This window comes from Sinocyclocheilus rhinocerous, unplaced genomic scaffold (genome assembly GCF_001515625.1).
Source record: "Sinocyclocheilus rhinocerous isolate Xijiao unplaced genomic scaffold, SAMN03320098_v1.1 scaffold1430, whole genome shotgun sequence".
In the NCBI taxonomy this organism is placed as follows: domain Eukaryota; kingdom Metazoa; phylum Chordata; class Actinopteri; order Cypriniformes; family Cyprinidae; genus Sinocyclocheilus; species Sinocyclocheilus rhinocerous.
In genome coordinates, this window is record NW_015636039.1 from 485,938 (window position 1) to 495,298 (window position 9,361).

The following is a 9,361-nucleotide window of genomic DNA, read 5'->3' on the forward strand; positions in this document are numbered from 1 at the left end:
AATGACAGTGACAGTGCAGATGTACACCAACTAGAACCCACAAAGTTTCATATACATAAATGATGATTAACCTCTGATGCACACTCTTAGCCACACCAGGACCCCCAGTATAAATTATTCTGATTAAGTTAAAATTGTTGGCAAGAAATAAATAATTTAAACAAAATAAAAATAGCTTTTATCTCTTTACAGAACCCCATTGTATTCCTTCACAGAACCTTCCTGGAAGATTATTAAAGATTATATTATTAAAAAGGGTAATACAATTTTATTTAATGAATCTCTAAAAAGAAAAGAAAAGAAAAGAAAAGAAAGCTACACAACATCGTTAATGGACGTTGTGTTTATGGGCGTTATATTTTCCATGATACCATTGAGGAAGACAGACTAAATTAGCTCTTATTATGACGCTCTCATTTTAGTGTCTATTAATAATTTCCGTGTCAACGTTTGAGTTTAGACTCATTATGTTGATATAACTGCAGACGAAACACAAACGCTCTGATTGTATGACACATTCTCATTATCGTACGCTTGGACGAGTTGGCTCGTTCTAGTGCGTCTACTTCTAGGGCCTTTAAAGCGCTTCCATGTTTTCGTAGCGCGCGCACGAGCGTGACGCGTCTCCTGCACGCGGTCATTGACAGGTGAGCGAGGGTGAGGGACGAGGGATGCGGGGGTGTCCGGTGTGTCCAGTTCAGAGTAGATCACACAGAGCTCAGGTGAATAATAAAGACATTGAATTATTGGGTATAATTTCACAAAGTCCTGAAAGAATTAACGCCATATTCACACTCAACGCTACAACTGATCCCGATCAGGGAATCCCAGCACCCCTGCACGCGTCGGTTTGGTGTGTTCTGAAAACACATTACATGACATTTACATCATTGACAGTCATGGCACGACTTTCATACCAGGATAAAACTATAGCATTAAATAGTGTAACAATAAATTACATTTAGAAATTATTAAATAGCGAATATAATATTACATAGCATTCATAATAATACATGACATTCATAACATTGCTTGGCATTTATAACATGACATGAAATTTATAACACCGACAGTCATTGGCATGGCATTCGTAACATGAAATGACAAAATGCATTCCAAACATTATAGCCTACTATTTGTAATATTGCATAACATTCAAAACATATTATAATACTGCACAACACCCATTCACTCAAATAATATAACATTACATTCATAACAGTGCTTGACATTCATAACATGCTACCAAATTTATAACATTAACAGTTATAATGTTCAGAATATTAAATAATATAATATTCATATTAAATGACATTCATAATAATACACGCCTTTCACAACATTACATGACATTCAAAACATGATAAAACAATAATATTAAGTGACATTCATAATAATATGTGAAATTTACAACATTGCATAACAGTCATTTGGCTGAAATTATCATGTAGCGAAAATAACATTGCATGGCATTCATACATTATATGACATTCATCACATTGACATTCATGGTATAATATTTTAACATTAAATTCATCATAATATATTACATCATAGCACTCATAACACCACTTGACTCAAACCATAATGTAGCAAACATAATATCACATGACACTGTAACATTAAATTACACGTTCAGTAAATCATGACATAACATCACATGACATTCATAATAATACATGATATTCATAACACATAATACATAAACCATTACATGACTCAGTATACAACATTCCTAACAGCTTATGACACTCAACATAATATTCACATGACATTCAAAATAATACTCTGCATAATACTGCATCCTTTATCATAATAATGTAATAATTTAATTAAATTAGTTTAATTTAATTAATAATTAATGTATCAGAATCATTTCTCTAAGATTTTAGGATACATGCTTGAGAAATATAAGTAAGTTGTGTCATTTTGAATGTTAAAGAAGTAAAAATGTTATACTTTGTTACACTGTACAATGCAACACAGTGACTAAGTAAGTTTTAAAAGCAACCCTCTGCGATCTGTGCCTTGTGTCAATGTCTGTATGCACCGACAGCAAAGGGTAGAGTGTGTCATACACACACACACACACACACACACACACACACACTGGTCTCCATGTTTTATTGGGACATTCCATAATGGTTTTTATAATTTACAAACTGTATTTTCCATCCCCTACCCCTCACACAAAACTTTTTAGATTTTCAAAAAACGTCATTATGTATGATTTATAAGATGTTTTCCTTGTGGGGACCAAAACACACACACACACACACACACACACACACACAAATAAATAAAATAATATGTAGGGAATATAAGGCACACACACACACACACACACACAGAGAGAAACACATTTGCTCAGTCTGTACTGATTCAGTGACCAGGGGCTCATGATCATGTGATCTGTGTGTCCCAGATTGTGTGTGCAGAGGTCACTCATGGATAAAACATCTTCTCTCGTGAATTCCACTTTACAAGCAGCTACTATTAAAACCTTTATCCAGGTTGAACATTGACTTGTGGGATGTGGAAGTTTTGAATGGATTTTTGTAGTTTCAAGAATGTGACTTACTTAGCTAAAATATATACAGTATGCAGCTATGTTTTCTGAATTGTGCATCACACAGGCATCATTATAAACACCACCGCAGAGCATTTATAAATGTGTGAAAATAGCTCTGCTGCTCTACTGCTATAGAGATATGATCACCAGAATATGACTGAGAGGAAGTGACAGTCATGTGTCACAGCCTACAGCACAGATCACCCTTGGTCTTTTGACACAGGGGATTCCTCCACACACACACACACACACACACACACACACAATCACACACATTTGGCCTCTGGTACATCAGTACTTCAGTTGCCTCTCTCCTCTCATTTTGAATCATATTCTTTAACCAGTATCCATTGCTGGTTAATGCTATGATGCACTTCGGGCTGTGTTTGTGTGAAAAGCACGTTTTTCTTCTTTTGAAGAGTCTTCAGAGAGCTGCTGAGATGCAGAAAATCAGATTACTATGGAACTTTCATAGTTATGTGTTATCTGTGCAAGAAGGACATGGGTTATGTAAAAAAAAAAAAAAAGTGCTTTAAAAACAGTGTTTAGAAAAAATACATTTAATTTATTATTTTTCCCCACAATAGTTTATGGGTCAAAGATATGATGCAAATTTTTGTGTTTGGGTCTATTTATATAAAACAAAACAAATTCTATGTTTATTTTATGCAGGACTTGTCAAACTGCTGTAACCATCCTGTCATTATATATAAAAAAAGAGTCTTGTTAAAAGTCTGAAATTCTGAAAAATAAACAAATAAACCGTAGCAAAGTTTTGCATTATCTCTAATTATTATTTCTTAATAATAAGATGAATAATACTACTGTAGTATAGTATTATAATAATATAGTATAGTATCGTAATCTACTATATTATTATAAAAAAATCTTGTCCTTCACAAATTTTCCAAAAACTGCAGTACAATCAAGACTTTGGGGGGCTTTCTCCAGGTATTATAAATCTTCTTGCGTAGATCTACTGTAAAATGTAGGAAATCATATTGTCATTTGACAGGAAATTATATCACAACAGGATCCCTGCAGACCCTGATATAAGTCTCAGGCATATCAGATCACTGTACCTTTGTATTTGCATAGTTGCATGTTAAATGATATAACTCCAGAAAAGGACAAAAAAAAAAAAAATTGTTTTAGTAGCATGAACACCTATAGAAGTAAGAAAATATGTGGTTATTTATTTATTTATTTGTTTGTTTGTTTGTTTGTTTTTATTTATTTATTTATTATGTAATGCTGCACCTCTTCATTTCAGATTTATTTATTTGTGTATTTACAGTGCCAGTTTCAAGAAAAATCCTCCTCGCTCATCTAAAAACGAACTCCAGCATATTCAGTTGTCAGAAACTTTAAAAGAGACTGTCTGGATTCTATGGTCAGAAAGAAAGAAAAAAAACACCAGATGGGTTTAGTGCAAACAGAGATAAAAAAAAAAAAGTTAAATTTGTTTTAGTAGCATGAACACCTATAGAAGTAAGAAAATATGTGGTTATTTATTTATTTGTTTGTTTGTTTGTTTGTTTTTATTTATTTATTTATTATGTAATGCTGCACCTCTTCATTTCAGATTTATTTATTTGTGTATTTACAGTGCCAGTTTCAAGAAAAATCCTCCTCGCTCATCTAAAAACGAACTCCAGCATATTCAGTTGTCAGAAACTTTAAAAGAGACTGTCTGGATTCTATGGTCAGAAAGAAAGAAAAAAAACACCAGATGGGTTTAGTGCAAACAGAGATAAAAAAAAAAAAGTACCCCATGCCCATGGTTAAATATTCTGCTGGATCTTTAATGTTGTGGGCCTATTTTTCTGCCAGAGGTCCTGGACATCTTGTTCAGATACATGGCATCATGGATTCTATCAAATAACAAAAATCTAAACCTGACTGCCCCTGTTAGAAATCTTAAAATGGGCTGTGGTTGGATCTTCCATCAGGACAGTGATCCAAAACAAACATCAAAATCAACACAAAAATGTGTCACTGAGCACAAAATGAAGCTTCTGCCATGCATGGCCGTCCCAGATCCCCGACCTGAACACAATAGAAAATGAGTGCGGTGAACTGAAGAGAAGAAGCGCCAACTTGGAGCTGGGAATCTGAAGGATCTGGAGAGATTCAAGAGATTCAAAGGATCTCTGATTTCTTGTCAGGTGTTCTCCAAACTCAGAGCTGTTATCTTAGGAAAAGGATGTTGCAGTAACCGGGTGCCAATAATTGTGGCCAATGTGAACTAGAGAAAAACATTTATTTCATATTGAGATTTTCCCCCACTTTCCATTGTTTTAATTCAATGATAGGATAGAATTTTGTGAATTTTTTGAATGAAAGATCAAAAGGAAAAATGATGCAGATTTATTTTCACAGCCACCTTGCTTATATTTACCAAGGGTGCCAATATTAGTGGAGGGCACTGTTTAAAATAGTATAAGGACACAAGTATGAACGCAATCTAATATTTTGCCAAATTCATTTTAAAATACATCTTTTTGTGAAAAGTTTGAACATATTTGTCATTAACCCTCATCTTTAAAACATAACCAGTTTGCAAATAATAATTTATACTCAGAGATGTCATCATTCCATTTCTGAACTCCCATGAGCTGAGTTCCTTGTTTCTGAAACCTGAGGTCATCTCACTGAAGGCATTAGTGAATTAGTGAACTCTGTATCTATATCATTGAGAGTAACTGTGATTAACTCCAGTGTGATTTAATCTCTTACAGTTGGTGTAGAGAAGCCCATTTACACTAAACTCATGTGATCTGACCTGCACACACAGTCTCAGAGATCAGAGTGACTGTGGAGGTCTGGTGTGATTTCTGTGTTCCATTAGATAGTTGTTTAGTTGATGGGTTGATGAAAATCCTATTGTAAAGCACATTTTAACCCAATGCATTTTGATGGCCTAACAACTTTATTGTTGGCCATTATTATTTTTCTTTGCCTGTGTGGAATCTAGCAGAAAAGTAATTTCAGAGGAGGAGAGAATTATTATATTTCGTTGACAGATTATACTATTTTTATTTTCTCTTTAGAATGTGATGCATTTAGAAATCGTACACAGTAAGACCAATAACATTTATTAAGAGGATGAATTTTTATTTCATGTTTATTTCACAATAAGCAGGTTTATTGCATTGTTTATGAGGACACGAAGCATGCAGAGTTCAGTTATCTATTAATAGTCATGTCAGAGCCAATTGATTCTCTGCTTCCTGATATAGAACTCAATCATTGGCTCTTTTATTTCAATATTGCTACTTCTGTTTATTTATTTCAATGTTTGAATGAAGAGTGAAATGTTTTTGATTTCTGAATGTTTTTGTTTGAGTTTTATTGACTTTGTGGAGGGTGTTTGTGGAGGTTTTAAGTTTTTTTTTTTTTTTTAAGTAATTTTTACCTTTGATTACTGGGTTAGATGTCAATATATTGTTTGAATTTTGTTTGTGTTCTTTGTTTTGTGCCAATTAACAAAACATATGTTAGAAAATAGTTGATTATTACTTCTCTGTAATGTAACATTTGTTTCACAGTTCGCCCAAAAATGAAAATTCATGAATTACTCATTCTCACATCATTCCAAACCAATAAGCCTTAAGGGTCTTCGAAACACAAATGATGACATTTTAATAAAAGTTTGATAAAAAATTAATTCAATTTTTTTCCTATTGTATACTTAAAGTGCAAAAATTAAAGGAGTAGTTCAATTTCAGAATGAAAATTCTGTCATAATTTACTCACCGTCCACTTGTTCCAAACCTGTATGTGTTTCTGTATGAGTTTCTGTTCAACAGAAGAAAGAAACTTATACAGGTTTGAAACAAGTGGATGGTGAGTATAAATGATGAAAGAATGTTCATTCTGGAAGTGAATGTCTCAGGTTACTTATGTAACCATGGTTCCCTGAGTAGGGAACGAGACACTGCGTCCTCTTCCTTTAATACATAAACAGTAAACTATATGTATGATATTAAGTTTATTTCAAGAAACTTTATGGGGCGGTTTCCTGGACAGAGATTAAGCCTGGACTAAAATGTCGCTTTAAACCAGAATAACAGAAATCTGCTTTCTTTGCTATGGTTTTAAGTAGTCTTATGCCTAGTTCACACTACAGGATTTTAAGCCTGATTTAAGCCCAATTTGCAAGTTAAGCCGGGCTCACACTACAGGATTGAAAGACTAGCCGAATCACTGTGTTGCTCACACTACACAACAAGATTTGTTCTCATCTGTCGTCGTCTTGTCATAGCTGCGCACATACTACACAACACAACGCTAATGAGGTGCACACACTACAAAACATTCAGTGAAGAGGTGTTCCCGACCATCAGTGAAAATAAGTTTTCTCACACAAATTCTCGCGAGAAAGCGATTATATGGCATATCTCCAAGCATGGACGATCAACTGGCCCTTCAATTGATCTGTGCAGTTGTTTTATCTGAAAGAAAGAAGAAACCACGACAAAAAAGAATATGGCAAAAACAATGGCTTGGAAGACGTGGACAACAAGGACTGTCAGTACTGCAGAAAGAGTTGGAGGTAAATAAACAGTCCAATGAAACGTGGTATTATATACACAATCTATGCATTTGTTACATTTATTTCTAGTTAGTTGATTTGATTAATTTGTGGCTTTTCGTTTCTGTTCATAAAGATGCATGACAAGAGTGTTGATACCATCTGCACTGTGATTGGCTGGATTAGTTTCACCTTGTCATTGTGTCGCTCACATTACGAGATCACGTGGCGATAATATCAAACCGGTTTGAAAATATTGTATTGTCTGTGATAGCTCGAGATAGGTTCGGATCACGTTGCTGACCTGCTCATACTTAACGAGCTTCGGCGACCGCAACGAGCACCAATTTGGTCACGATCCGGGGGTTTTGTCAGAGACTGTGGAAATCTGTCCGCGACAGCAAAATCCAGCCAAAAATTCACAAAGTGTGAGATTTTGAGGCTTTAACGAGCTCGCCGAGCTCGCCGACAGGTCGGGCTGTGATCAGGGGAAAATCAGTGGGTGATCGGCGCTCGGCAATCTTTATGTGTGAACTACAAAACAACACATCAAAGAGGCTCGCTGACACGTCGGCGAGCAAACAAATATCTAGCATGCCAAATATTTGGACCGGTCGGCCGACTCGACATCACGTGGTGTCAGGTGTCACGAGCTACAGCCAATGAGAGAGCAAGGCATGGGTTGAGGTCACCGGAAGAAAAACAACAGCAGCAACATGGCTTAAAGAAAAATTTGGACACAATAAATGGAGCAAAATTTGTCATCGAGCAAACAGCTTGCAGCGCTAATTTCTTCCCGACATCCATTTTCAAATAAACAACTCCTGTTTCATGTGTTGTTTCGCATCATTCCCGTTCCAATTCTCGCGTGTGTTTTCGTGACAAAACGTGGTTTGTAGAGTCGTTGGGTGACAGACGGTGCGTTCCAAATGGGATATATCACCCTCCGAAGGGCACTCCGGAGTGAAAACAATCATGGCCGCCATATTGAAGGGTCATTCCAAACCGGAGTGCTCAAAACTGGCCACTACAAAGGGCCGTTCGGAATGAAGGATTTCGAAGGGTACAACTGATGGACCCTTCGGGCTCCCATGATCCTTTGCGCAGATTCTTTGCATGATGACAGCGCATCCGTGTGGGCACGTGATGATGACGCAGAAGGGCACTTCAAGAAACAGTTGTTTGGTCCCCTACACCCTTCAACCCTTCGAAGCTCTCACTCCGGAGGGTATTAGGGCATAGGGATGAGCCCTTCCGAATGGAACGCAGGGAATATGGTTTTCAGCTTGTGTAGTGTGTAACCCCCGGTTGCGGATCATTTACATAGAGTCACGTAGTGTGAACACCACAACGACTTAAAGACAGACAATCAAGTTATGTAGTCTGAACAGCACAGCGATATGCCGACGTTTAAAGTTGTGTTGTGTGAACTTAGCATTAGACTTAGTCTAGTCCAGAATTTAATAGGCTGATTTCCTGGAGGAAGACTAGAGCTACCAGGAGGCAGGTTTAACTTCAGATTAACATTGTGTTTCCAGTCTTTATTTGTCAAAATTATTGGCACCCTAGGTAGATATGAACAAAGAAGCCTTTGGAAATAAATCTGCACTGTTAATTATTTTGATCCTTTATTCAAAAAAAAAAGAAAAAAAAAGTAAAAGAAAAAAATTAATCTCTCTCCTTTTGGAGAACAACTGACAAGAGATCAGAGACCAATCCTTCATACATAATCACTCCAGACCCTTCAGATTCCCAGCTCTATGTTGATACTGACTCCTCTTCAGTTTTCTATAGGGTCCAGGTCAGGGAACTGGGATGGCCATGGCAGAACCTTCGTTTTGTGCTCAGTGACCCATTTTTGTGTTGATTTTGATGGTCATCCAGAATGACCATTTTTATCCATTTTATTGCATATGAATGATTGAACCCTTCTCTGTGGACACACTGTTTTAGATGTAGTGAGAGGACATTAAGAAACACAGATTTGGTATAATAATGAGAAAATTTAATTGAAGGTGATAATTGTGTTAAATACATTGTATTATTATTCCCTCATGACATTTAAAATTATAAAGCTAATAAAGCTAATAGCAGTTACCATTGCTGGACCTGTTTTGTCCCACGTGTTGACGCTAGATGCTAATGGAACCTGCTTCAAGAGAATAAAATGATCAAAATATTTCAAATAATTTCCTCAGAAATTGGAAGATGGTGTTGACATATCATGGCTGTGACAAAGGAAATATTAACAT